The sequence below is a fragment of the Carica papaya genome, chromosome 8, assembly GCF_054855325.1.
Source record: "Carica papaya isolate Zhongbai chromosome 8, ASM5485532v1, whole genome shotgun sequence".
In the NCBI taxonomy this organism is placed as follows: domain Eukaryota; kingdom Viridiplantae; phylum Streptophyta; class Magnoliopsida; order Brassicales; family Caricaceae; genus Carica; species Carica papaya.
The window spans coordinates 16215645-16240266 of NC_142316.1; the positions used below are offsets into that span (position 1 = coordinate 16215645).

Here is a 24622-nt window from a genome sequence, read left to right on the forward strand (position 1 = left end):
GCACTGCAAATACATACACTCTTTCTCCTTCCATCCCCCCTCCCGTCATTTGTTTCCTTGTGCGTGCGCACTGCACCTCTCGTTCTCGTTCAAATATCAGGTAAAATGCCACGGCGCCGTGACTCTCATTTGCGAATAAATCTTCGGACCATAATTAAAGTCGCGCATAAAGTTGAATGGCACATCTGAAAAAAAGAAAATGGGTGCATCACGAGGACTTCACAAGAAAATGGGTGAAATATAAGGACTTCGCAGGAGGTAACCCATGCTAGTACTACTCTCGCCCAAGCACCCTTACCTACGGAGTTCTGATTGGATCCAGTGCATTAGTGTGGGTATGATGCCACTTGTTTAATTTTGCGCTTCAAATACATACACTCTTTCTTTTTTCTTCCTCCTCCCGTCATTTGTTTCCTTGTGCGTGCGCACTGCACCTCCCGTACTTCTTCTAATATCAAGTAAAATGCCACGGCGCCGTGACTCACATTTGCGAATAAACCTGCGGACCATAAATCAAGTCGCCCGTAACGTCGAAAGAATCATCTGCAAAAAGATGGGTGCAACACGAGGATCTCCCAAGAAAATGGGTGAAATATAAGGACTTCGCAGGAGGTCACCCATCCGAGTACTTTTCTCGCTCAAGCACCCTTAACTACAGAGTTCTGATAGAATCCGTTGTATTAGTGCTGGTATGATCCCTCATGTTTCATTCCGCACTGCAAATACATACATTCTTTCTCATTCCATCCCATCTCCCGTCATTTGTTTTCTTGTGCGTGCACTCTGCATCTCTCTTTCTCGTTCTAATATCAAGTAATATGCCCCAGCACCGTGACTCACCTTTGCAAATGAACCAGCGGTTTATAATTCCATTCGCGCGTTACGTCGAACAACCCATCCGACAAAAAATAGGTGCAACACGAGGGCTTCCCAGGTGGTCACCCATCCGAGTACTACCCTCGCCCAAGCACACTTAACTGCGGAGTTTTGATGGGATCCGGAGCTTTAGTGCTGGTATGATCGCACCTGTTTAATTTTCTGCTGTAAATACATACACTCCTTCTCCTTTCTTCCCCCTCCCGTCATTTGTTTCCTTGTGCGTTCACACTTCGCCTCTCATTCTCGTTCTAATAGCGATTAAAATGCCCCTGCTTCTTGACTCACATTTGCGTATAAACCAGCGGACCCTAGTTCCAGACGCGCGTAACGTCGAACGACCCGTCTGAAAAAAAAATTAGTGCGACACGAGGACTTCCCGTGAGGTCACCCATCCGAGTACTAATCTCGCCCAAACACACTTAACTGCGGAGTTCTGATGGGATCCGGTGCATTAGTGCTGGTATGATCGCACCGGTTTAATTTTCCGCTGCAAATACATAAACTCCTTCTCCTTTCTTCCCCCTCCCGTCATTTGTTTCCTTGTGCATGCGCACTGCACCTCTCGTTCTCGTTCAAATATCAAGTAAAATGCCACGGCGCCGTGACTCACATTTGCGAATAAATTTGGGGACCATAATTAAAGTCGCGCGTAACGTCGAACGACACATCTGAAAAAAAGAAAATGGGTGCATCACGAGGACTTCACAAGAAAATGGGTGAAATATAAGGACTTCGCAGGAGGATACCCATGCTAGTACTACTCTCGCCCAAGCACCCTTAACTTGCGGAGTTCTAATAGAATCCGTCGCATTGGTGCTGGTATGATTGCTCATGTTTCATTCTGCGCCGCAAATACATACACTTTTTCTCCTTCCCTCCCCCTCCCATCAATTGTTTCCTTGTGCGTTCACACTGCACCTCTCCTTCTCGTTCTAATATCGATTAAAATGCCCCTGCTTCTTGACTCACATTTGCGTATAAACCAGCGGACCCTAGTTCCAGTCCTGCGTAACGTCGAACGACCCGTCTGAAAAAAAATTGGTGCGACACGAGGACTTCCCAAGAGGTCACCCATCCGAGTACTACTCTCGCCCAAGCACACTTAACTGCGGAGTTCTGATGGGATCCAGTGCATTAGTGCTGGTATGATCGCACCTAATCAATTTTGCGCTGCAAATATATAAATTCCTTCCCCTTTCTTCCCCCTCCCATCATTTGTTTCCTTGTGCGTGCGCACTGCACCTCTCGTTCGGGTTCAAATATCAAGTAAAATGCCACGGCGCCGTGACTCACATTTACGAATAAATATGTGGACCATAATTAAAGTTGCGCGTAACGTCGAACGACACATCTGAAAAAAAGAAAATGGGTGCAACACAAGAACTTCCCACGAGTTAACCCATCATTGCACTACTTTCACCAAAGCACACTTAACTGCGGAGTTCTGATAGGATCCGGTGCATTTATGCTGGTATGATCGCACCTGTTTAATTTTGCGCTGCAAATACATAAACTCCTTCTCATTTCTTCCCCCTCCCGTCATTTGTTTCCTTGTGCGTGCGCACTGCACCTCTCGTTCTCGTTCAAATATCAGGTAAAATGCAACGGTGCCGTGACTCACATTTGCGAATAAATCTGCGGACCATAATTAAATTCGCGCGTAACGTCGAATGGCACATCTGAAAAAAAGAAAATGGGTGCAACACGAGAACCTCCCAGGAGGTAACCCATCTTTATACTACTTTCGCCAAAGCACACTTAACTGCGGAGTTCTGATGGGATCCGGTGCATTTGTGCTGGTGTGACCGCACTTGTTTAATTTCGTGCTGAAAATACATACACTCCTTCTCCTTTCTTCCCCCTCCCGTCATTTGTTTCCTTGTGCGTTCACACTGCACCTCTCCTTCTCGTTCTAATATCGATTAAAATGCTCCTGATTCTTGACTCACATTTGCGTATAAACCAGCGGACCATAGTTCCAGTCGCGCATAACGTCGAACGACCCATCTAAAAAAAATTGTTGCGATACGAGGACTTCCCAAGAGGTCACCCATCCGAGTACTACTCTCGCCAAAGCATACTTGACTGTAGAGTTCTGATAGGATCCAGTGCATTAGTGCTGGTATGATGCCACTTGTTTAATTTTGCGCTTCAAATACATACACTCATTATCTTTTCTTCCTCATCCGTCATTTGTTTCCTTGTGCGTGCGCACTGCACCTCCCGTACTCGTTCTAACATCAAGTAATATGCCACGGCGCCGTGACTCACATTTGCAAATAAACCTGTGGAACATAAATCAAGTCGCGCGTAACGTCGAAAGAATCATCTGCAAAAAGAAGGGTACAACACGAGGACCTCCCAAGAAAATGGGTGAAATATAAGGACTTCGCAGGAGGTAACCCATGCTAGTACTACTCTCGCCCAAGCACCCTTACCTACGGAGTTCAGATAGAATCCGTTGCATTAGTGATGGTATGATTGCACCTGTTTCATTTCGTGCTGAAAATACATACACTCCTTCTCCTTCCCTCCCCCTCCCATCAATTGTTTCCTTGTGCGTTCACACTGCTCCTCTCCTTCTCGTTCTAATCTCGATTAAAATGCCCCTTCTTCTTGACTCACATTTGCGTATAAACCAGCGGACCCTAGTTTCAGTCGTGCGTAACGTCGAACGACCCGTCTGAAAAAAAATTGGTGCGACACGAGGACTTCCCAGGAGGTCACGCATCCGAGTACTACTCTCACCCAAGCACAATTAACTGTGGAGTTCTGATGGGATCCGGTGCATTAGTGCTGGTATGATCGCACCCGTTTAATTCCGCTCTGCAAATACATAAACTCCATGCCCTTTCTTCCCCCTCCCGTCATTTGTTTCCTTGTGCGTGCGCACTGCACCTCCCGTGCTCGTTCTAATATCAAGTAAAATGCTACGGTGTCATGACTCACATTTGCGAATAAACCTGAGGACCATAATTCAAGTCGTGCGTATCGTCGAAAGAATCATCTGCAAAAAAATGGGTGCAACACGAGAACTTCCTAAGAAAATGGGTGAAATATAAGGACTTCGCAGGAGGTCACCCATCCTAGTGCTACTTTCGCCCAAACACCCTTAACTTGCAAAGTTCTGATAGAATCCGGTGCATTGGTGCTGGTATGATTGTTCATGTTTCATTCTGCGCTGCAAATACATACACTTTTTCGCCCTCCATCCCCCCTCCCGTCATTTGTTTCCTTGTGCGTGCACTCTGCATCTCTCCTTCTCGTTCTAATATCGATTAAATGCCCCTGCTTCTTGACTCACATTTGCGTATAAACCAATGGACCCTTGTTTCAGTCGCGCGTAACGTCGAACGACCCGTCTGAAAAAAAAAATTAGTGCGACACGAGGACTTCCCAGGAGGTCAACCATCCGAGTACTACTCTCGCCCAAGCACACTTAATGGGATCCGGTGCATTAGTGCTGGTATGATCGCACCTGTTTAATTTCGCGCTGTAAATACATAAACTCCTTCTCCTTTCTTTCCCCTCCCGTCATTCGTTTCCTTGTGCATGCGCACTGCACCTCTCGTTCTCATTCAAATATCAAGTAAAATGCCACGGCGCCGTGACTCACATTTGCCAATAAATCTGCGGACCATAATTAAAGTCGCGCGTAACGTCGAACGGCACATCTGAAAAAAAGAAAATGGGTGCGACACGAGAACTTCCCAGGAGGTAACCCATCATTGTACTACTTTCGCCAAAGCACACTTAACTGTGGAGTTCTGATGGGATCCGGTGCATTTGTGCTGGTGTGACCGCACCTGTTTAATTTCGTGCGGAAAATACATACACTACTTCTTCCCTCCCCCCTCCCATCATTTGTTTCCTTGTGCGTTCACATTGCACCTCTCCTTCTCATTCTAACATCGATGAAAATGCCCCTGATTCTTGACTCACATTTGCGTATAAACCAGCGGACCATAGTTCCAGTCGCGCGTAACGTCGAACGACCCATCTGAAAAAAAATTGTTGCGATACGAGAACTTCCCAAGAGGTCACCCATCCGAGTACTACTCTCGCCCAAGCACACTTAACTGCATAGTTCTGATGGGATCAAGTGCATTAGTGCTGGTATGATGCCACTTGTTTAATTTTGCGCTTCAAATACACACACTCCTTCTCTTTTCTTCCTCCTCCCGTCATTTGTTTCCTTGTGCGTGCGCACTGCACCTCCCGTAGTCGTTCTAATATCAAGTAAAATGCCACGGCGCCGTGACTCACCTTTACAAATGAACTAGCAGTTTATAATTCTATTCGCGCGTAACGTCGAAAGAATCATCTCCAAAAAGATGGGTGCAACACGAGGACCTCCCAAGAAAATGGGTAAAATATAAGGACTTCGCAGGAGGTCACCCATCCGAGTACTTTTCTCGCCCAAGCACCCTTAACTGCGGAGTTCTGATAGAATCCGTTGCATTAGTGCTGGTATGATCCCTCATGTTTCATTCTGCACTGCAAATACATACACTCTTTCTTCTTCCATCCCCCGTCCCGTCATTTGTTTCCTTGTGCGTGCGCACTGCACCTCTCGTTCTCGTTCAAATATCAAGTAAAATGCCACGGCGCCGTGACTCACCTTTGCAAATGAACCAGCGGGTTATAAATTTATTCGCGCGTAACGTCGAACAACCCATCCGAAAAAAAATAGGTGCAACACGAGGGCTTCCCAAGTAGTCACCCATCCGAGTACTACTCTCGCCCAAGTACACTTAACTGCAGAATTTTGATGGGATCCGGGGCTTTAGTGCTGGTATGATCGCACCTGTTTAAATTCGCGCTGCAAATACATACATTCCTTCTCCTTTCTTCCCCCTCCCGTCATTTGTTTCCTTGTGCGTTCACACTTCACCTCTCATTCTCGTTCTAATATCGATTAAAATGCCCCTGCTTCTTGACTCACATTTGCGTATAAACCAGCGGACCCTAGTTCCAGTCCTGCGTAACGTCGAACGACCTGTCTGAAAAAAAATTGGTGCGACACAAGGACTTCCCAGGAGGTCACCCATCCGAGAACTAATCTCGCCCAAGCACACTTCACTGCGGAGTTCTGATGGGATCCGGTGCATTAGTGCTGGTATGATCGCACCTATTTAATTTTGCGCTGCAAATACATAAATTCATTCCCTTTTCTTCCCCCTCCCGTCATTTGTTTCCTTGTGCGTGCGCACTGCACCTCCCGTTCTCGTTTTAATATCAAGTAAATAGCTACAGTGCCGTGACTCACATTTGCGAATAAACCTGAGGACCATAATTCAAGTCGCGCGTAACGTTGAAAGAATCATCTGCAAAAAAATGGGTGCAACACGAGGACTTCACAAGAAAATGGGTGAAATATAAGGACTTCGCAGGAGGTAACCCTTGCTAGTACAACTCTCGCCCAAGCACCCTTACATACGTAGTTCTGATAGAATTCGTTGCATTAGTGCTGATATGATCGCACCAGTTTAATTTCGCGCTGCAAATACATAAACTCCATCTCCTTTCTTCCCCCTCCCGTCATTTGTTTCCTTGTGCATGCACACTGCACCTCTCGTTCTCGTTCAAATATCAAGTAAAATGCCACGGCGCCGTGACTCACATTTACGAATAAATCTGCGGACTGTAATTCAAGTCGCGCGTAACGTCGAACGGCACATCTGAAAAAAAAAATAGGTGCAACACGAGAACTTCCCAGGAGGTAACCCATCATTGTACTACTTTCGCCAAAACACACTTAACTGCGGAGTTCTGATGGGTTCCGGGGCATTAGTGCTGGTGTGACCGCACCTGTTTAATTTCGTGCTGAAAATACATACACTCCTTCTTCCCTACCCCCCTCCCATCATTTGTTTCCTTGTGCGTTCACACTGCACCTCTCCTTCTCGTTCGAATATCGATTAAAATGCCCCTGATTCTTGACTCACATTTGCGTATAAACCAGCGGACCATAGTTCCAGTCCCGCGTAATGTCGAACGACCCATCTGAAAAAAAATTATTGCGATACGAGGACTTCCCAAGAGGTCACCCATCCGAGTACTACTCTCGCCCAAGCACCCTTAACTGCAGAGTTCTGATGGGATCCAGTACATTAGTGCTGGTATGATGCCACTTGTTTAATTTTGCGCTTCAAATACATACACTCCTTCTCTTTTCTTCCTCCTCCCGTTATTTGTTTCCTTGTGCGTGTGCACTGCACCTCCCGTACTCGTTCTAATATCAAGTAAAATGCCACGGCGCCGTGACTCATATTTGCGAATAAACCTGTGGACCATAAATCAAGTCGCGCGTAACGTCGAAAGAATCATCTGCAAAAAGATGGGTGCAACACGAGGACCTCGCAAGAAAATGGGTGAAATATAAGGACTTCGCAGGAGGTCACCCATCCGAGTACTTTTCTCACCCAAGCACCCTTAACTGCGGAGTTCTGATAGAATCCGTTGCATTAGTGCTGGTATGATCCCTCATGTTTCATTCTGCACTGCAAATACAAACACTCTTTCTCCTCCCATCCCCCCACCCATCATTTGTTTCCTTGTGCGTGCACTCTGCACCTCTCTTTCTCGTTCTAATATCAAATAATATGCACCGGCACCGTGACTCACCTTTACAAATGAACCAGCGGTTTATAATTCCACTCACGCGTAACGTTGAACAACCCATCCGAGAAAAAAAAGGTGCAACACGAGGGCTTCCCAAGTGGTCACCCATCCGAGTACTACTCTCGCCCAAGCACACCTAACTGCGGAGTTCTGATGGGATCCGGAGCTTTAGTTCTGGTATGATCGCACCTGTTTAATTCCGCGCTGCAAATACATATACTCCTTCTCCTTTCTTCCCCCTCCGTCATTTGTTTCCTTGTGCGTTCACACTTCATCTCTTCTTCTCGTTCTAATATCGATTAAAATGCCCCTGCTTCTTGACTCACATTTGCGTATAAACCAGCGGACCCTAGTTCCAGACTCGCGTAACGTCGAACGACCCGTCTGAAAAAAAATTGGTGCGACACGAGGACTTTCCAGGAGGTCAACCATCCGAGTACTAATCTCGCCAAGCACACTTAACTGCGGAATTCTGATGGGATCCAGTACATTAGTGCTGGTATGATGCCACTTGTTTAATTTTGCGCTTCGAATACATACACTCCTTCTCTTTTCTTCCTCCCCCCGTTATTTGTTTCCTTGTGCGTGTGCACTGCACCTCCCGTACTCGTTCTAATATCAAGTAAAATGCCACGGCGCCGTGACTCATATTTGCGAATAAACCTGTGGACCATAAATCAAGTCGCGCGTAACGTCGAAAGAATCATCTGCAAAAAGATGGGTGCAACACGAGGACTTCCTAAGAAAATGGGTGAAATATAAGGACTTCGCAGGAGGTCACCCATCCTAGTGCTACTCTCGCCCAAGCACCCTTAACTTGCAGAGTTCTGAAAGAATCTGTTGCATTGGTGCTGGTATGATTGCTCATGTTTCATTCTGCGCTGCAAATACATACACTTTTTCTCCCTCCATCCCCCCTTCCGTCATTTGTTTCCTTGTGCGTGCACTCTGCATCTCTCATTCTCGTTCTAATATCGATTAAAATGCCCCTGCTTCTTGACTCACATTTGCGTATAAACCAGCGGACCCTAGTTCCAGTCGCGCGTAACGTCGAACGACCCGTCTGAAAAGAAATTAGTGCGACACGAGGACTTTCCAGGAGGTCACCCATCCGAGTACTAATCTCGCCCAAGCACACTTAACTGCAGAGTTTTGATGGGATCCGGTGCATTAGTGCTGGTATGATCGCACCTGTTTAATTCCGCGCTGCAAATACATAAACTCCTTCTCCTTTCTTCCCCCTCAAGTCATTTGTTTCCTTGTGCGTGCGCACTGCACTACTCGTTCTCGTTCAAATATCAAGTAAAATGCCACGGAGCCGTGACTCACATTTGCGAATAAATCTGCGAACCATAATTAAAGTCGCGCGTAACGTCGAACGACACATCTAAAGAAAAGAAAATGGGTGCAACACGAGAACTTCACAAGAAAATGGGTGAAATATAAGGACTTCGCAGGAGGAAACCCATGCAAGTACTACTCTCGCCCAAGCACCCTTACCTACGGAGTTCTGATAGAATCCGTTCCATTAGTGCTGATATGATCGCACCTGTTTCATTTCGTGCTGAAAATACATACACTCCTTCTCCTTCCCTCCCCCTCCCATCAATTGTTTCCTTGTGCGTTCACACTGCACCTCTCCTTCTCGTTCTAATATCGATTAAAATGCCCCTGCTTCTTGACTCACATTTGCGTATAAAGCAGCGGACCCTAGTTCCAGTCGCGCGTAACGTCGAACGACCCGTCTGAAAAAAAATTGGTGCGACACGAGAACTTCCTAGGAGGTCACCCATCCGAGTACTACTCTCGCCCAAGCACACTTAACTCCGGAGTTCTGATGGGATCCGGTGCATTAGTGCTGGTATGATCACACCCTTTTAATTTCGCGCTGCAAATATATAAACTCCTTCTCCTTTCTTCCCCCTCCCGTCATTTGTTTCCTTGTGCATGCGCATTGCACCTCCCGTGCTCGTTCTAATATCAAGTAAAATGGTACGGTGCCGAGACGCACATTTATGAATAAACCTGAGGACCAAAATTCAAGTTACGCGTATCAAGTCGCGCGTAACGTCGAACGACCCGTCTGAAAAAAAAAATTAGTGCGACACAAGGACTTCCCAGGAGGTCACCCATCCGAGTACTACTCTCGACCAAGCACACTTAACTGCAGAGTTCTGATGAGATCCAGTGCATTAGTGCTGGTATGATGCCACTTGATTAATTTTGCGCTTCAAATAGACACACTTCTTCTCTTTTATTCCACCCCCCGTCATTTGTTTCCTTGTGCGTGCGCACTGCACCTCCCATACTCGTTCAAATATCAAGTAAAATGCCACGGCGCCGTGACTCACATTTACGAATAAACCTGCGAACCATAAATCAAGTCGCGAGTAACGTCGAAAGAATCATCTGCAAAAAGATGGGTGCAACACGAGGACCTCCCAAGAAAATGGGTGAAATATATGGACTTCGCAGTAGGTAACCCATCCGAGTACTACTCTCGCCCAAGCACACTTAACTGCGGAGTTCTGATGGGATCCGAGGCTTTAGTGCTGGTATGATCGCACCTGTTTAATTTCGCGCTGCAAATACATACACTCCTTCTCCTTTATTCCCCCTCCCGTCAATTGTTTCCTTGTGCGTTCACACTGCACCTCTCATTCTCGTTCTAATATCGATTAAAATGCCCCTGCATCTTAACTCACATTTGAGTATAAACCAGCGGACCCTAGTTCCAGTCGCGCGTAACGTCGAACGACCCGTCTGAAAAAAAATTGTTGCGACACGAGAACTTCCCAGGAGGTCACCCATCCGAGTACTACTCTCGCCCAAGCACACTTAACTGCGGAGTTCTGATGGGATCAAGTGCATTAATGCTGATATGATCGCACTCGTTTAATTTAGCGCTGCAAATACATAAACTCCTTCTCCTTTCTTTTCCCTCCCGTCATTTGTTTCCTTGTGCGTGCGCACTGCACCTCCCGTGCTCGTTCTAATATCAAGTAAAATGTTACGGTGCCGTGACTCACATTTGCGAATAAACCTGAGGATCATAATTCAAGTCGCGCGTATCGTCGAAAGAATCATCTATAAAAAAATGTGTGCAACACGAGGACTTCCTAAGAAAAAGGGTGAAATATAAGGACTTCGCAGGAGGTCACCCATCCTAGTGCTACTCTCGCCCAAGCACCCTTAACTTGCGGAGTTCTGATAGAATCCGTTGCATTGGTGCTGGTAGTATTGCTCATGCTTCATTCTGCGCTGCAAATACATACACTTTTTCTCCCTCCATCCCCCCTCCCGTCATTTGTTTCCTTGTGCGTGCACTCTGCATCTCTCCTTCTCGTTCTAATATCGATTAAAATGCCCCTGCTTCTTGACTCACATTTGCGTATAAACCAGTGGACCCTAGTTCCAGTCGCGCGTAACGTCGAACGACCCGTCTGAAAAAAAAGATTAGTGCGACACGAGAACTTCCCAAGAGGTCACCCATCCGAGTACTAATCTCGCCCAAGCACACTTCACTGCGGAGTTCTGATTGGATCCGGTGCATTAGTGCTGAAATGATCGCACCTGTTTAATTTTGCGCTGCAAATACATAAACTCATTCCCCTTTCTTCCCCCTCCCGTCATTTGTTTCCTTGTGCGTGCGCACTGCACCTCCTGTTCTCGTTCTAATATCAAGTAAAATGCCACGGCGCCGTGACTCACATTTGCGAATAAACCTGCGGACCATAAATCATGTCGCGCGTAATGTCGAAAGAATCATTTGTAAAAAGATGGGTGCAACACGAGGACCTCCCAAGAAAATGGGTGAAATATAAGGACTTCGCAGGAGGTCACCCATCTGAGTACTTTTCTCGCCCAAGCACCCTTAACTGCGGAGTTCTGATAGAATCCGTTACATTAGTGCTGGTATGATCCCTCATGTTTCATTCTGCACTGCAAATACATACACTCTTTCTCCTCCCATCCCCCCTCCCGTCATTTGTTTCCTTGTGCGTGCACTCTGTATCTCTCTTTCTCGTTCTAATATCAAGTAATATGCCCCGGCACAGTGACTCACCTTTGCAAATGAACCAGCGGTTTATAATTCCATTTGCGCGTAACGTCGAACAACCCATCCGAAAAAAAAATAAGTGCAACACGAGGGCTTCCCAGGTGGACACCCATCCGAGTACTACTCTCACCCAAGCACAGTTAACTGTGGAGTTCTAATGGGATCCGTAGCTTTAGTGCTGGTCTGATCGTACCTGTTTAATTTCGCGCTGCAAATACATGCACTCTTTCTCCTTTCTTCCCCCTCCCGTCATTTGTTTCCTTGTGCGTTCACACTTCACCTCTCATTCTCGTTCTAATATCGATTAAAATGCCCCTGCTTCTTGACTCACATTTGCGTATAAACCAGTGGACCCTAGTTCCAGACGCGGTAACGTCGAACGACCCGTCTGAAAAAAAATTGGTGCGACACGAGGACTTCCCAGGAGGTCAACCATCCGAGTACTAATCTCGCCAAGCACACTTAACTGCGGAATTCTGATGGCATCCGGGGCTTTAGTGCTGCTATGATCGCACCTGTTTAGTTTCGCTCTGCAAATACATACACTCCTTCTCCTTTCATCCCCCTTCCGTCATTTGTTTCCTTATGCGTTCACACTTCACCTCTCATTCTCGTTCTAATATCGATTAAAATGCCCCTGCTTCTTGACTCATATTTGCGTATAAACCAGCGGACCCTAGTTCCAGACGAGCGTAACATCGAACGACCCGTCTGAAAAAAAATTGGTGCGACACGAGGACTTCACAAGAAAATGGGTGAAATATAAGGACTTCGCAGGAGGTAACCCATGCTAGTACTCCTCCCGCCCAAGCACCCTTACCTACGGAGTTCTGATAGAATCTGTTGCATTAGTGCTGGTATGATCGCACCTGTTTCATTTCGTGCTGAAAATACATACACTCCTTCTCCTTCCCTCCCCCCTCCCATCATTTGATTCCTTGTGCGTTCACACTGCACCTCTTTTTCTCATTCTAATATCGATTAATATGCCCCTGCTTCTTGACTCACATTTGCGTATAAACAAGTGGACCATAGTTCCAGTTGCGCGTAACGTCGAACGACCCGTTTGAAAAAAAAATTGTGCGACACGAGAACTTCCCAGGAGGTCACCCATCCGAGTACTACTCTCGCCCAAGCACACTCAACTGCAGAGTTATGATGGGATCCGTTGCATTAGTGCTGGTATGATCGCACCCGTTTAATTTCGCGCTGTAAATACATAAACTCCTTCTCCTTTCTTTCCCCTCCCGTCATTTGTTTCCTTGTGCGTGCGCACTGCACCTCCCGTGCTCGTTTTAATATCAAGTAAAATGTTACGACGCCGTGACTCACATTTGCGAATAAACCTGAGGACCAAAATTCAAGTCGCGCGTAACATCGAAAGAATCATCTGCAAAAAAATGGGTGCAACACGAGGACTTCCCAAGTGGTCACCCATCCGAGTACTACTCTCGCCCAAGCACACTTAACTGCGGAGTTATGATGGGATCGGTTGCATTAATGCTGGTATGATCGCACCTGTTTAATTTCACGCTGCAAATACATAAACTCCTTCTCCTTTCTTCCCCCTCCCATCATTGTACTACTTTCGCCAAAGCACACTTAACTGCGGAGTTCTGATGGGATCTGGAGCATTTGTGCTGGTGTGACCGCACCTGTTTAATTTCGTGCTGAAAATACATACACTCCTTCTTCCCTCCCCCCCCCCCCCATCATTTGTTTCCTTGTGCGTTTACACAGCACCTCTCCTTCTCGTTCTAATATCGATTAAAATGCCCCTGATTCTTGACCCACATTTGCATATAAACCAGCGGACCATAGTTCAAGTCGCGCGTAACGTCGAACGACCCATCTGAAAAAAAATTATTTCGATACGAGAACTTCCCAAGAGGTCACCCATCCGAGTACTACTCTTGCCCAAGCACACTTAAGAGCAGAGTTCTGATGGGATCCAGTGCATTAGTGCTGGTATGATGCCACTTGTTTAATTTTGCGCTTCAAATACATACACTCCTTCTCTTTTCTTCCTCCTCTTGTCATTTGTTTCCTTGTGCGTGCGCACTGCACCTCCCGTACTCTTTCTAATATCAAGTAAAATGCCACGGCGCCGTGACTCACATTTGCGAATAAACCTGCGGACCATAAATCAAGTCGCGCGTAAAGTCGAAAGAATCATCTGCAAAAAGATGGGTGCAACGCGAGGACCTCCCAAGAAAATGGGTGAAATATAAGGACTTCGCAGGAGGTCACCCATCCGAGTACTTTTCTCGCCCAAGCGCCCTTAATTGCGGAGTTCTAATAGAATCCGTTGCATTAGTACTGGTATGATCCCTCATGTTTCATTCTACACTGCAAATACAGACACTCCTTCTTCCCTCCCCCCCTCCCGTCATTTGTTTCCTTGTGCGTTCACACTTCACCTCTCATTCTCGTTCTAATATCGATTAAAATGCCCCTGCTTCTTGACTCACATTTGCGTATAAACCAGCGGACCCTAGTTCCAGACGCGCGTAACGTCAAACGATCCGTCTGAAAAAAAATTGGTGCGACACGAGGACTTCCCAGGAGGTCACCCATCCGAGTACTAATCTCGCCCAAGCACACTTCACTGCGGAGTTCTGATGGGATCCGGTGCATTAGTGTTGATATGATCGCACCTGTTTAATTTCGCGCTGCAAAACTAAAAAACTCATTCCCCTTTCTTCCCCCTCCCGTCATTTGTTTCCTTGTGCGTGCGCACTGCACCTCCCGTTCTCGTTCTAATATCAAGTAAAATGCTACGGTGCCGTGACTCACATTTGCGAATAAACCTGAGGACCATAATTCAAGTCGCGCGTAACGTCGAAAGAATCATCTGCAAAAAAATGGGTGCAACACGAGGACTTCACAAGAAAATGGGTGAAATATAAGGACTTCGCAGGAGGTAACCCATGCTAGTACTACTCTCGCCCAAGCACCCTTACCTACGGTGTTCTGATAGAATCCGTTGCATTAGTGCTGGTATGATCGCACCTGTTCCATTTCGTGCTGAAAATACATACACTCCTCCTTCCCTCCCCCTCCCATCAATTGTTTCCTTGTGCGTTCACACTGCACCTCTCCTTCTCGTTCTAATATCGATTAAAATGCCCCTGCTTCTTGACTCACATTTGCGTATAAACAAGTGGACCCCAGTTCCAGTCGCGCGTAACGTCGAACGACCCATCTGAAAAAAAATTGGTGCGACACGAGGACTTCCCAGGAGGTCACCCATTCGAGTACTACTCTCGCCCAAGCACACTTAACTGCGGAGTTCTGATGGGATCCGGTGCATTAGTGCTGGTATAATCGCAACCGTTTAATTCTGTGCTGCAAATACATAAACTTCTTCTCCTTTCTTCCCCCTCCCGTCATTTGTTTCCTTGTGCGTGCGCACTGCACCTCCCGTTCTCGTTCTAATATCAAGTAAAATGCTACGGTGCCGTGACTCACATTTCCGAATAAACCTGAGGACCATAATTCAAGTCGCGCGTATCGTCGAAAGAATCATCTGCAAAAAAATGGGTGCAACACGAGGACTTCCTAAGAAAATGGGTGAAATATAGGGACTTCGCAGGAGGTCACCCATCCTAGAGCTACTCTCGCCCAAGCACCCTTAACTTGCGGAGTTCTGATAGAATCAGTTGCATTGGTGCTGGTATAATTGCTCATGTTTCATTCTACGCTGCAAATACATACACTTTTTCTCCCTCCATCCCCCCTCCCGTCATTTGTTTCCTTTTGCGTGCACTCTGCATCTCTCATTCTCGTTCTAATATAGATTAAAATGCCCCTACTTCTTGACTCAAATTTGCGTATAAACCAGTGGACCCTAGTTCCAGTCGCGCGTAACGTCGAACGACCCGTCTGAAAAAAAGTTGGTGCGACACGAGGACTTCCCAAGAAGTCACCCATCCGAGTACTACTCTCGCCCAAGCACACTTAACTACAGAGTTCTGATGGAATCCAATGCATTAGTGCTGGTATGATCGCACCTCTTATTTTGCGCTGCAAATACATAAACTCGTTCTCCTTTCTTCCCCCTCCCGTCATTTGTTTCCTTGTGCGTGCGCACTGCACCTCTCGTTCTCGTTTAAATATCAAGTAAAATGCCACGGCGCCGTGACTCACATTTACGAATAAATCTGCGGACCATAATTAAAGTCGCGCGTAACGTCGAACGGCACATCTGAAAAAAAAAAATGGGTGCAACACGAGGACTTCCCAAGTGGTCACCCATCCGAGAACTACTCTCGCCCAAGCACACTTAACTGCAGAGTTCTAATGGGATCCGGAGCTTTAGTGCTGGTATGTTCGCACATGTTTAATTTCGCGCTGCAAATACATACACTCCTTCTCCTTTCTTCCCCCTCCCGTCATTTGTTTCCTTGTGCATTCACACTTCACCTCTCATTCTCGTTCTAATATCGATTAAAATGCCCCTGCTTCTTGACTCACATTTGCGTATAAACCAGTGGACCCTAGTTCCAGTCGCGCGTAACGTCGAATGACCCGTCTGAGAAAAAAAATTAGTGCGACACGAGGACTTCCCAGGAGGTCAACAATCCGAGTACTACTCTCGCCAAACCACACTTAACTACGGAGTTCTGATGGGATCCGGTGCATTAGTGCTGGTATGATCGCACCTGTTTAATTTTGCGCTGCAAATACATAAACTCATTCCCCTTTCTTCCCCCTCCCGTCATTTGTTTCCTTGTGCGGGCGCACTGCACCTCCCGTTCTCGTTCTAATATCAAGTAAAATGCAACAGTGCCGTGACTCACATTTGCGAATAAACCTGAGGACCATAATTCAAGTCGCGCGTAACATCGAAAGAATCATCTGCAAAAAAATGGGTGCAACACGAGGACTTCACAAGAAAATGGGTGAAATATAAGGACTTCGCAGGAGGTAACCCATGCTAGTACTACTCTCGCCCAAGCACCCTTACCTACGGAGTTCTGATAGAATTCGTTGCATTAGTGTTGGTATGATCGCACCTGTTTCATTTCGCGGTGCAAATACATAAACTCCTTCTCCTTTCTTCCCCCTCCCGTAATTTGTTTCCTTGTGCGTGCGCACTGCACCTCCCGTTCTCGTTCTAATATCAAGTAAAATGGTACAGCGCCGTGACTCACATTTGCGAATAAACCTGAGGACCATAATTCAAGTCGCGTGTAACGTCGAAAGAATCATCTGCAAAACATTGGGTGCAACACGAGGACCACCCAAGAAAATGGGTGAAATATAAGGACTTCGCAGGAGGTCACCCATCCGAGTACTTTTTCTCGCCCAAGCACCCTTAAATGCGGAGTTCTGATAGAATCCGTTGCATTGGTGCTGGTATGATTGCTCATGTTTCATTCTGGGTTGCAAATACATACACTTTTTCTCCCTCCATCCCCCCTCCCGTCATTTGTTTCCTTGTGCGTGCACTCTGCATCTCTCTTTCTCGTTCTAATATCAATTAAAATGCCCCTGCTTCTTGACTCACATTTGCGTATAAACCAATGGACCCTAGTTCCAGTCGCGCGTAACGTCGAACGACCCGTCTGAAAAAAATATTAGTGCTACACGAGGACTTCCCAGGAGGTCACCCATCCGAGTACTACTCTCGCCCAAGCAAACTTAACTGCGGAGTTCTGATGGGATCTGGTGCATTAGTGCTGGTATGATCGCACCCGTTTAATTTTGCGCTACAAATACATAAACTCTTTCTCCTTCCATCCCCCCTCCCGTCATTTGTTTCCTTGTGCGTGCACTCTGCATCTCTCTTTCTCGTTCTAATATCAAGTAATATGCCCCGGCACCGTGACTCACCTTTGCAAATGAACCAGCGGTTTATAATTCCATTCGCGCGTAACGTCGAACAACCCATCCGAAAAAAATAGGAGCAACACGAGGGCTTCCCAGGTGGTCACCCATCCGAGTACTACTCTCGCCAAAGCACACTTAACTGCGGAGTTCTGATGGGATCCGAAGCTTTAGTGCTGGTATAATCGCACCTGTTTAATTTCGCGCTGCATATACATACACTCCTTCTCTTTTCTTCCCCCTCCCGTCATTTGTTTCCTTGTGCGTTCACACTTCACCTCTCATTCTCGTTCTAATATCGATTGAAATGCCCCTGCTTCTTGAGTCACATTTGCGTATAAACTAGCGGACCCTAGTTCAAGACGCGCGTAACGTCGAACAACCCGTCTGGAAAAAAATTGGTGCGACACGAGGACTTCCCAGGAGGTCAACCATCCGAGTACTAATCTCGCCAAGCACACTTAACTGCGGAGTTCTGATGGGATCCGGGGCTTTAGTGCTGGTATGATCCCACCTGTTTAATTTCGCGCTGTAAATACATACACTCCTTCACCTTTCTTCCCCCTCCCGTCATTTGTTTTCTTGTGCGTTCACACTTCACCTCTCATTCTCGTTCTAATATCGATTAAATGCCCCTGCTTCTTGACTCACATTTGCGTATAAACCAGCGGACCCTAGTTCCAGACGGGCGTAACGTCGAACGACCCGTCTGAAAAAAAAAATTGGTGCGACACGAGGACTTCACAAGAAAATTGGTGAAATATAAGGACTTCGCAGGAGATAACCCATGCTAGTACTACTCTCGCTCAAGTACCCTTACCTACGGAGTTCTGATAGAATCCGTTGCATTAGTGTTGGTATGATCGCACCTGTTTCATTTCGTGCTGAAAATACATGCACTCCTTCTCCTTCCCTCCCCCTCCCATCAATTGATTCCTTGTGCGTTCACACTGCACCTCCCCTTCTCGTTCTAATATCGATTAAAATGCCCCTGTTTTTTGACTCACATTTGAGTATAAACCAGCAGACCCTAGTTCCAGTCAAGCGTAACATCAAACAACCCGTCTGAAAAAAAAATGGTGCGACACGAGGACTTCTCAGGAGGTCACCCATCCGGGTACTACTCTCGCCCAAGCACACTTAACTGCGGAGTTCTGATGGGATCCGGTGCATTAGTGCTGGCATGATCACACCCATTTAATTTCGCGCTGCAAATACATAAACTCCTTCTCCTCTCTTGCCCCTCCCGTCATTTGTTTCCTTGTGCGTGCGCACTGCACCTCCCGTGCTCGTTCTATTATCAAGTAAAATGCTACGGTGCCGTAACTCACATTTGCGAATAAAACTGAGGACCATAATTCAAGTCGCGCGTATCGTCGAAAGAATCATCTGCAAAAAAATGGGTGCAACATGAGGACTTCCTAAGAAAATGGGTGAAATATAAGGACTTCGCAGGAGGTCACCCATCCTAGTGCTACTCTCGCCCAAGCACCCTTAACTTGCAGAGTTCTGATAGAATCCATTGTATTGATGCTGGTATGATTGCTCATGTTTCATTCTGCGCTGCAAATACATACACTTTTTCTCCCTCCACCCCCCTCCCGTCATTTGTTTCCTTGTGCGTGCACTCTGCATCTCTTTTTCTCGTTCTAATATCGACTAAAATGCCCCTTCTTCTTGACTCACATTTGCGTATAAACCAGTGGACCCTAGTCCCAGTCGCGCGTAACGTCGAACGACCCGTCTGAAAAAAAAATTAGTGCGACACGAGGACTTCCCACAAGGTCTCTAATCCGAGTACTACTCTCGCCCAAGCACACTTAACTGCGGAGTTCTGATGGGATCCGGTGCATTAGTGCTGGTATGATCGCACCTGTTTAATTTCGCGCTGCAAATACGTAAACTCCTTATCCTTTCTTCCCCTTCCCGTCATTTGTTTCCTTGTGCGTGCGCACTGCACCTCTCGTTCTCATTCAAATATCAAGTAAAATGCTACGGCGCCGTGACTCACATTTGCGAATAAATCTGCGGACCATAATTAAAGTCGCGCGTAACGTCGAACGACAAATTTGAAAAAAAGAAAATGGGTGCAACACGAGAACTTCCCATGAGGTAACCCATCATTGCACTACTTTCGCCAAAGCACACTTAACTGCGGAGTTCTGATGGGATGCGGTGCATTTGTGCTAGTGTGACCACACCTGTTTAATTTCGTGCTGAAAATACATACACTCCTTCTTCCCTCCCCCCTCCCATCATTTGTTTCCTTGTGCGTTCACACTGCACCTCTCCTTCTCGTTCTAATATCGATTAAAATGCCCCTGATTCTTGACTCACATTTGCGTATAAACCAGTGGACCATAGTTCCAGTCGCGTGTAATGTCGAACGACCCATCTGCAAAAAAATTGTTGCGATACGAGAACTTCCCAAGAGGTCACCCATCCGAGTACTACTCTTGCCCAAGCACACTTAACTGCAGAGTTCTGATGGGATCCAGTGCATTAGTGCTGGTATGTTGCCACTTGTTTAATTTTGCGCTTCAAATACATACAGTCCTTCTCTTTTATTCCACCTCCCGTCATTTGTTTCCTTGTGCGTGCACACTGCACCTCCCGTACTCGTTCTAATATCAAGTAAAATGTCGCGGCGCCGTGACTCACATTTGCGAATAAACCTGTGGACCATAAATCAAGTCGCGCGTAACGTCGAAAGAATCATCTGCAAAAAGATGGGTGCAACACGAGGACCTCCCAAGAAAATGGGTGAAATATAAGGACTTCGCAGGAGGTCACCCATCCGAGTACTTTTCACGCCCAAGCACCCTTAACTGCGGAGTTCTGATAGAATCTGTTGCATTAGTGCTGGTATGATCCCTCATGTTTCATTCAGCACTGCAAATACATACACTCTTTCTTCTTCCATCCCCCCTCCTGTCATTTGTTTCCTTGTGCGTGCACTCTGCATCTCTCTTTCACATTCTAATATCAAGTAATATGCCCCGGCACCGTGACTCACCTTTGCAAATGAACCAGCGGTTTATAATTCCATTCGCGCTTAACGTCGAACAACCCATCCAAAAAAAAATAGGTGCAACACGAGGGCTTCGCAAGTGGTCACCCATCCGAGTACTACTCTCGCCCAAGCACACTTAACTACGGAGTTCTGATGGGATCCGGAGCTTTAGTGCTGGTATGATCGCACCTGTTTAATTTCGCGCTGCAAATACATACACTCCTTCTCCTTTCTTCCCCTGCCCGTCATTTGTTTCCATGTGCGTTCACACTTCACCTCTCATTCTCGTTCTAATATCGATTAAAATGCCCCTGCTTCTTGACTCACATTTGCGAATTATCTAGCGGACCCTAGTTCCAGACGCGCGTAATGTCGAACGACCCGTCTGAAAAATAATTGGTGCGACACGAGGACTTCCCAGGAGGTCACCCATCCGAGTACTAATCTCGCTCGAGCACACATAACTGCGGAGTTCTGATGGGATCCGGTGCATTAGTGCTAGTATGATCGCACTTGTTTAATTTCGCACTGCAAATACATAAACTCATTCCCCTTTCTTCCCCCACCCGTTATTTATTTCCTTGTGCGTGCGCACTGCACCTCCCGTTCTCATTCTAATATCAAGTGAAATGCTACAGCGCCGTGACTAACATTTGCGAATAAACCTGAGGACCATAATTCAAGTCGCGCGTAACGTCGAAAGAATTATCTACAAAAAAATGGGTGCAACACGAGGACTTCAGAAGAAAATGGGTTAAATACAAAGACTTCACAGGAGGTAACCCATGCTAGTATTACTCTCGCCCAAGCACCCTTACCTACGGAGTTCTGATAGAATCCGTTGCATTAGTGCTGGTATGATCGCACCTGTTTCATTTCGTGCTGAAAATACATGCACTCATTCTCCTTCCCTCCCCCTCCCATCAATTGTTTCCTTGTGCGTGCACTCTGCATCTCTCATTCTCGTTTTAATATCGATTAAAATGCCCCTGCTTCTTGACTCACATTTGCGTATAAACCAGCGGACCCTAGTTCTAGTCGCGCGTAACGTCGAACGACCCGTCTGGAAAAAAATTAGTGCGACACGAGGACTTCTCAGGATGTCACCCATCCGAGTATTGATCTCGCCCAAGCACACTTAACTGCGGAGTTCTGATGGGATCCGGTGCATTAGTGCTGGTATGATCGAACCTGTTTAATTTCGCGCTGCAAATACATAAACTCCTTCTCCTTTATTCCCCCTCCCGTCATTTGTTTCCTTGTGCGTGCGTACTGCACCTCTCGTTCTCGCTCAAATATCAAGTAAAATGCCACGGCGCCGTGACTCACATTTGCGAATAAATCTACGGACCATAATTAAGGTCGCGCGTAAGGTCGAACGGCACATCTGAAAAAAAGAAAATGGGTGCAACACGAGAACTTCCAAGGAGGTAACCCATCATTGTACTACTTTCGCCAAAGCACACTTAACTGCGGAGTTCTGATGGGATCCGGTGCATTTGTGCTGGTGTGACCGCACCTGTTTAATTTCGTGCTGAAAATACATACACTCCTTCTTCCCTCCCCCCCTCCCATCATTTGTTTCCTTGTGCGTGCGCACTGCACCTCTCCTTCTCGTTCTAATATCAAGTAAAATGCTACGGTGCCGTGACTCACATTTGCGAATAAACCTGAGGACCATAATTCAAGTCGCTCGTATTATCGAAAGAATCATCTGCAAAAAAATGGGTGCAACACGAGGACTTCCTGAGAAAATGGGTGAAATATAAGGACTTCGCAGGAGGTCACCCATCCTAGTGCTACTCTCGCCCAAGCACCCTTAACTTGCGGAGTTCTGATAGAATCCATTGCATTGGTGCTGGTATGATCGCTCATGTTTCATTATGCGCTGCAAATACATACACTTTTTCTCCCTCCATCCCCCCTTCCGTCATTTGTTTCCTTGTGCGTACACTCTGCATCTCTCATTCTCGTTCTAATATCGATTAAAATGCCCCTTCTTCTTGACTCACAATTGCGTATAAACCAGCGGACCCCAGTTCCAGTCGCGCGTAACGTCGAACGACCCGTCTGAAAAAAAATTGGTGCGACACGAGGACTTCCCAGGAGGTCACCCATCCGAGTACTAATCTCGCCCAAGCACACTTCACTGCGAAGTTCTGATGGGATCCGGTGCATTAGTGCTGGTATGATCGCACCTGTTTAATTTCGCACTGCAAATACATAAACTCATTCCCCTTTCTTCCCCCTCCCGTCATTTGTTTCCTTTTGCGTGCGCACTACACCTCCCGTTCTCGTTCTACTATCAAGTAAAATACCACGGGCCGTGACTCAAATTTGCGAATAAACCTGAGGACAATAATTCAAGTCGCGCGTAACGTCGAACGGCACATCTGAAAAAAAGAAAATGGGTACAACACGAGAACTTCCCAGGAGGTAACCCATCATTGTACTACTTTCTCCAAAGCACACTTAACTGCGGAGTTCTGATGGGATCCGGTGCATTTGTGCTGGTGTGACCGCACCTGTTTAATTTTGTGCTGAAAATACATACACTCCATCTTCCCTCCCCCCCTCCCATCATTTGTTTCCTTGTGCGTTCACACTGCACCTCTCCTTCTCGTTCTAATATCGATTAAAATGCCCTTGATTCTTGACTCACATTTGCGTATAAACCAGCGGACCATAGTTCTAGTCACGCGTAACGTCGAACGACCCATCTGAAAAAAAATTGTTGCGATACGAGGACTTCCCAAGAGTTCACCCATTCGAGTACTACTCTCGCCCAAGCACACTTAACTGCAGAGTTCTGATGGGATCCAGTGCATTAGTGCTGGTATGATGCCACTTGTTTAATTTTGCGCTTCAAATACATACACTCCTTCTCTTTTCTTCCTCCTCCCGTCATTTATTTCCTTGTGCGTGTGCATTGCACCTCCCGTACTCGTTCTAATATCAAGTAAAATGCCACGACGCTGTGACTCACATTTGCGAATAAACCTGCGGATCATAAATAAAGTCGCGCGTAACGTCGAAAGATTCATCTGCAAAAAGATGGGTGCACCACGAGGACCTCCCAAGAAAATAGGTGAAATATAAGGACTTCGCAGGAGGTCACCCATCCGAGTACTTTTCTCGCCCAAGCACACTTCACTGCGAAGTTCTGATGGGATCCGGTGCATTAGTGCTGGTATGATCGCACCCATTTAATTCCCCGCTGCAAATACATAAACTCCTTCTCCTTTCTTCCCCCTCCCGTCATTTGTTTCCTTGTGCGTGCGCACTGCACCTCCTGTGCTCGTTCTAATATCAAGTAAAATGCTACGGTGCCGTGACTCACATTTGCGAATAAACCTGAGGACAATAATTCAAGTCGCGCGTATCGTCGAAAGAATCATCTGCAAAAAAATGGGTGCAACACGAGGACTTCCTAAGAAAATTGGTGAAATATAAGGACTTCGCAGGAGATCACCCATCCTAGTGCTACTCTCGCCCAAGCACCCTTAACTTGCGGAGTTCTGATAGAATCCGTTGCATTGGTGCTGGTATGATCGCTCATGTTTCATTATGCGCTGCAAATACATACACTTTTTCTCCCTCCATCCCCCCTTCCGTCATTTGTTTCCTTGTGCGTACACTCTGCATCTCTCATTCTCGTTCTAATATCGATTAAAATGCCCCTTCTTCTTGACTCACAATTGCGTATAAACCAGCGGACCCCAGTTCCAGTCGCGCGTAACGTCGAACGACCCGTCTGAAAAAAAATTGGTGCGACACGAAGACTTCCCAGGAGGTCACCCATCCGAGTACTAATCTCGCCCAAGCACAGTTCACTGCGAAGTTCTGATGGGATCCGGTGCATTAGTGCTGGTATGATCGCACCTGTTTAATTTCGCACTGCAAATACATAAACTCATTCCCCTTTCTTCCCCCTCCCGTCATTTGTTTCCTTTTGCGTGCGCACTGCACCTCCCGTTCTCGTTCTACTATCAAGTAAAATACCACGGCGCCGTGACTCACATTTGCGAATAAACCTGAGGACAATAATTCAAGTCGCGCGTAACGTCGAACGGCACATCTGAAAAAAAGAAAATGGGTACAACACGAGAACTTCCCAGGAGGTAACCCATCATTGTACTACTTTCTCCAAAGCACACTTAACTGCGGAGTTCTGATGCGATCCGGTGCATTTGTGCTGGTATGACCGCACCTGT

General features: G+C 46.6%; 8 non-coding genes and 37 pseudogenes across 8 annotated transcripts; all 45 read right to left on the reverse strand.

The window, feature by feature from the left end:
- Positions 1-909: 909 nt before the first annotated feature.
- Positions 910-1028, reverse strand: LOC148243272 (5S ribosomal RNA). Its single transcript, XR_015814306.1, has one exon. It is a non-coding gene; the product is annotated as a 5S ribosomal RNA (ribosomal RNA).
- A 206-nt stretch (positions 1029-1234) lies between these two features.
- LOC148243273 (5S ribosomal RNA) lies at positions 1235-1353 on the reverse strand. Its single transcript, XR_015814876.1, has one exon. It is a non-coding gene; the product is annotated as a 5S ribosomal RNA (ribosomal RNA).
- Positions 1354-1917: 564 nt separating this feature from the next.
- LOC148243274 (5S ribosomal RNA) lies at positions 1918-2036 on the reverse strand. The gene has a single exon (XR_015814282.1). It is a non-coding gene; the product is annotated as a 5S ribosomal RNA (ribosomal RNA).
- Positions 2037-2573: 537 nt separating this feature from the next.
- LOC148243275 (5S ribosomal RNA) lies at positions 2574-2692 on the reverse strand (annotated as a pseudogene).
- An 881-nt stretch (positions 2693-3573) lies between these two features.
- Positions 3574-3692, reverse strand: LOC148243276 (5S ribosomal RNA; annotated as a pseudogene).
- An 876-nt stretch (positions 3693-4568) lies between these two features.
- Positions 4569-4687, reverse strand: LOC148243277 (5S ribosomal RNA; annotated as a pseudogene).
- A 203-nt stretch (positions 4688-4890) lies between these two features.
- Positions 4891-5008, reverse strand: LOC148243278 (5S ribosomal RNA; annotated as a pseudogene).
- Positions 5009-5569: 561 nt separating this feature from the next.
- On the reverse strand, positions 5570-5688 carry LOC148243279 (5S ribosomal RNA; annotated as a pseudogene).
- Positions 5689-5893: 205 nt separating this feature from the next.
- On the reverse strand, positions 5894-6012 carry LOC148243280 (5S ribosomal RNA; annotated as a pseudogene).
- Positions 6013-6573: 561 nt separating this feature from the next.
- LOC148243281 (5S ribosomal RNA) lies at positions 6574-6692 on the reverse strand (annotated as a pseudogene).
- Positions 6693-6896: 204 nt separating this feature from the next.
- On the reverse strand, positions 6897-7014 carry LOC148243282 (5S ribosomal RNA; annotated as a pseudogene).
- A 236-nt stretch (positions 7015-7250) lies between these two features.
- Positions 7251-7369, reverse strand: LOC148243283 (5S ribosomal RNA; annotated as a pseudogene).
- Positions 7370-7575: 206 nt separating this feature from the next.
- On the reverse strand, positions 7576-7694 carry LOC148243284 (5S ribosomal RNA; annotated as a pseudogene).
- Positions 7695-8577: 883 nt separating this feature from the next.
- Positions 8578-8696, reverse strand: LOC148243285 (5S ribosomal RNA; annotated as a pseudogene).
- Positions 8697-9259: 563 nt separating this feature from the next.
- LOC148243286 (5S ribosomal RNA) lies at positions 9260-9378 on the reverse strand. Its single transcript, XR_015814603.1, has one exon. It is a non-coding gene; the product is annotated as a 5S ribosomal RNA (ribosomal RNA).
- Positions 9379-9599: 221 nt separating this feature from the next.
- Positions 9600-9718, reverse strand: LOC148243287 (5S ribosomal RNA; annotated as a pseudogene).
- Positions 9719-9953: 235 nt separating this feature from the next.
- On the reverse strand, positions 9954-10072 carry LOC148243288 (5S ribosomal RNA; annotated as a pseudogene).
- Positions 10073-10277: 205 nt separating this feature from the next.
- LOC148243289 (5S ribosomal RNA) lies at positions 10278-10396 on the reverse strand (annotated as a pseudogene).
- Positions 10397-10959: 563 nt separating this feature from the next.
- LOC148243290 (5S ribosomal RNA) lies at positions 10960-11078 on the reverse strand (annotated as a pseudogene).
- Positions 11079-11639: 561 nt separating this feature from the next.
- Positions 11640-11758, reverse strand: LOC148243291 (5S ribosomal RNA; annotated as a pseudogene).
- A 204-nt stretch (positions 11759-11962) lies between these two features.
- On the reverse strand, positions 11963-12080 carry LOC148243292 (5S ribosomal RNA; annotated as a pseudogene).
- A 560-nt stretch (positions 12081-12640) lies between these two features.
- LOC148243293 (5S ribosomal RNA) lies at positions 12641-12759 on the reverse strand (annotated as a pseudogene).
- A 205-nt stretch (positions 12760-12964) lies between these two features.
- LOC148243294 (5S ribosomal RNA) lies at positions 12965-13083 on the reverse strand (annotated as a pseudogene).
- Positions 13084-14103: 1020 nt separating this feature from the next.
- Positions 14104-14222, reverse strand: LOC148243295 (5S ribosomal RNA; annotated as a pseudogene).
- A 557-nt stretch (positions 14223-14779) lies between these two features.
- On the reverse strand, positions 14780-14898 carry LOC148243296 (5S ribosomal RNA). The gene has a single exon (XR_015815148.1). It is a non-coding gene; the product is annotated as a 5S ribosomal RNA (ribosomal RNA).
- Positions 14899-15459: 561 nt separating this feature from the next.
- Positions 15460-15578, reverse strand: LOC148243297 (5S ribosomal RNA; annotated as a pseudogene).
- Positions 15579-15784: 206 nt separating this feature from the next.
- LOC148243298 (5S ribosomal RNA) lies at positions 15785-15903 on the reverse strand (annotated as a pseudogene).
- A 207-nt stretch (positions 15904-16110) lies between these two features.
- LOC148243299 (5S ribosomal RNA) lies at positions 16111-16229 on the reverse strand (annotated as a pseudogene).
- Positions 16230-17145: 916 nt separating this feature from the next.
- LOC148243300 (5S ribosomal RNA) lies at positions 17146-17264 on the reverse strand (annotated as a pseudogene).
- A 205-nt stretch (positions 17265-17469) lies between these two features.
- LOC148243301 (5S ribosomal RNA) lies at positions 17470-17588 on the reverse strand (annotated as a pseudogene).
- A 205-nt stretch (positions 17589-17793) lies between these two features.
- On the reverse strand, positions 17794-17911 carry LOC148243302 (5S ribosomal RNA; annotated as a pseudogene).
- A 560-nt stretch (positions 17912-18471) lies between these two features.
- On the reverse strand, positions 18472-18590 carry LOC148243303 (5S ribosomal RNA). Its single transcript, XR_015815272.1, has one exon. It is a non-coding gene; the product is annotated as a 5S ribosomal RNA (ribosomal RNA).
- Positions 18591-19151: 561 nt separating this feature from the next.
- Positions 19152-19270, reverse strand: LOC148243304 (5S ribosomal RNA; annotated as a pseudogene).
- Positions 19271-19479: 209 nt separating this feature from the next.
- Positions 19480-19598, reverse strand: LOC148243305 (5S ribosomal RNA; annotated as a pseudogene).
- A 203-nt stretch (positions 19599-19801) lies between these two features.
- On the reverse strand, positions 19802-19919 carry LOC148243306 (5S ribosomal RNA; annotated as a pseudogene).
- Positions 19920-20480: 561 nt separating this feature from the next.
- Positions 20481-20599, reverse strand: LOC148243307 (5S ribosomal RNA). Its single transcript, XR_015815837.1, has one exon. It is a non-coding gene; the product is annotated as a 5S ribosomal RNA (ribosomal RNA).
- A 205-nt stretch (positions 20600-20804) lies between these two features.
- On the reverse strand, positions 20805-20923 carry LOC148243308 (5S ribosomal RNA; annotated as a pseudogene).
- A 559-nt stretch (positions 20924-21482) lies between these two features.
- LOC148243309 (5S ribosomal RNA) lies at positions 21483-21601 on the reverse strand (annotated as a pseudogene).
- A 209-nt stretch (positions 21602-21810) lies between these two features.
- LOC148243310 (5S ribosomal RNA) lies at positions 21811-21929 on the reverse strand (annotated as a pseudogene).
- Positions 21930-22489: 560 nt separating this feature from the next.
- LOC148243311 (5S ribosomal RNA) lies at positions 22490-22608 on the reverse strand. Its single transcript, XR_015814973.1, has one exon. It is a non-coding gene; the product is annotated as a 5S ribosomal RNA (ribosomal RNA).
- A 208-nt stretch (positions 22609-22816) lies between these two features.
- LOC148243312 (5S ribosomal RNA) lies at positions 22817-22935 on the reverse strand (annotated as a pseudogene).
- A 204-nt stretch (positions 22936-23139) lies between these two features.
- LOC148243313 (5S ribosomal RNA) lies at positions 23140-23257 on the reverse strand (annotated as a pseudogene).
- Positions 23258-23493: 236 nt separating this feature from the next.
- LOC148243314 (5S ribosomal RNA) lies at positions 23494-23612 on the reverse strand (annotated as a pseudogene).
- A 561-nt stretch (positions 23613-24173) lies between these two features.
- Positions 24174-24292, reverse strand: LOC148243315 (5S ribosomal RNA; annotated as a pseudogene).
- Positions 24293-24501: 209 nt separating this feature from the next.
- Positions 24502-24620, reverse strand: LOC148243316 (5S ribosomal RNA; annotated as a pseudogene).
- Positions 24621-24622: the final 2 nt, after the last annotated feature.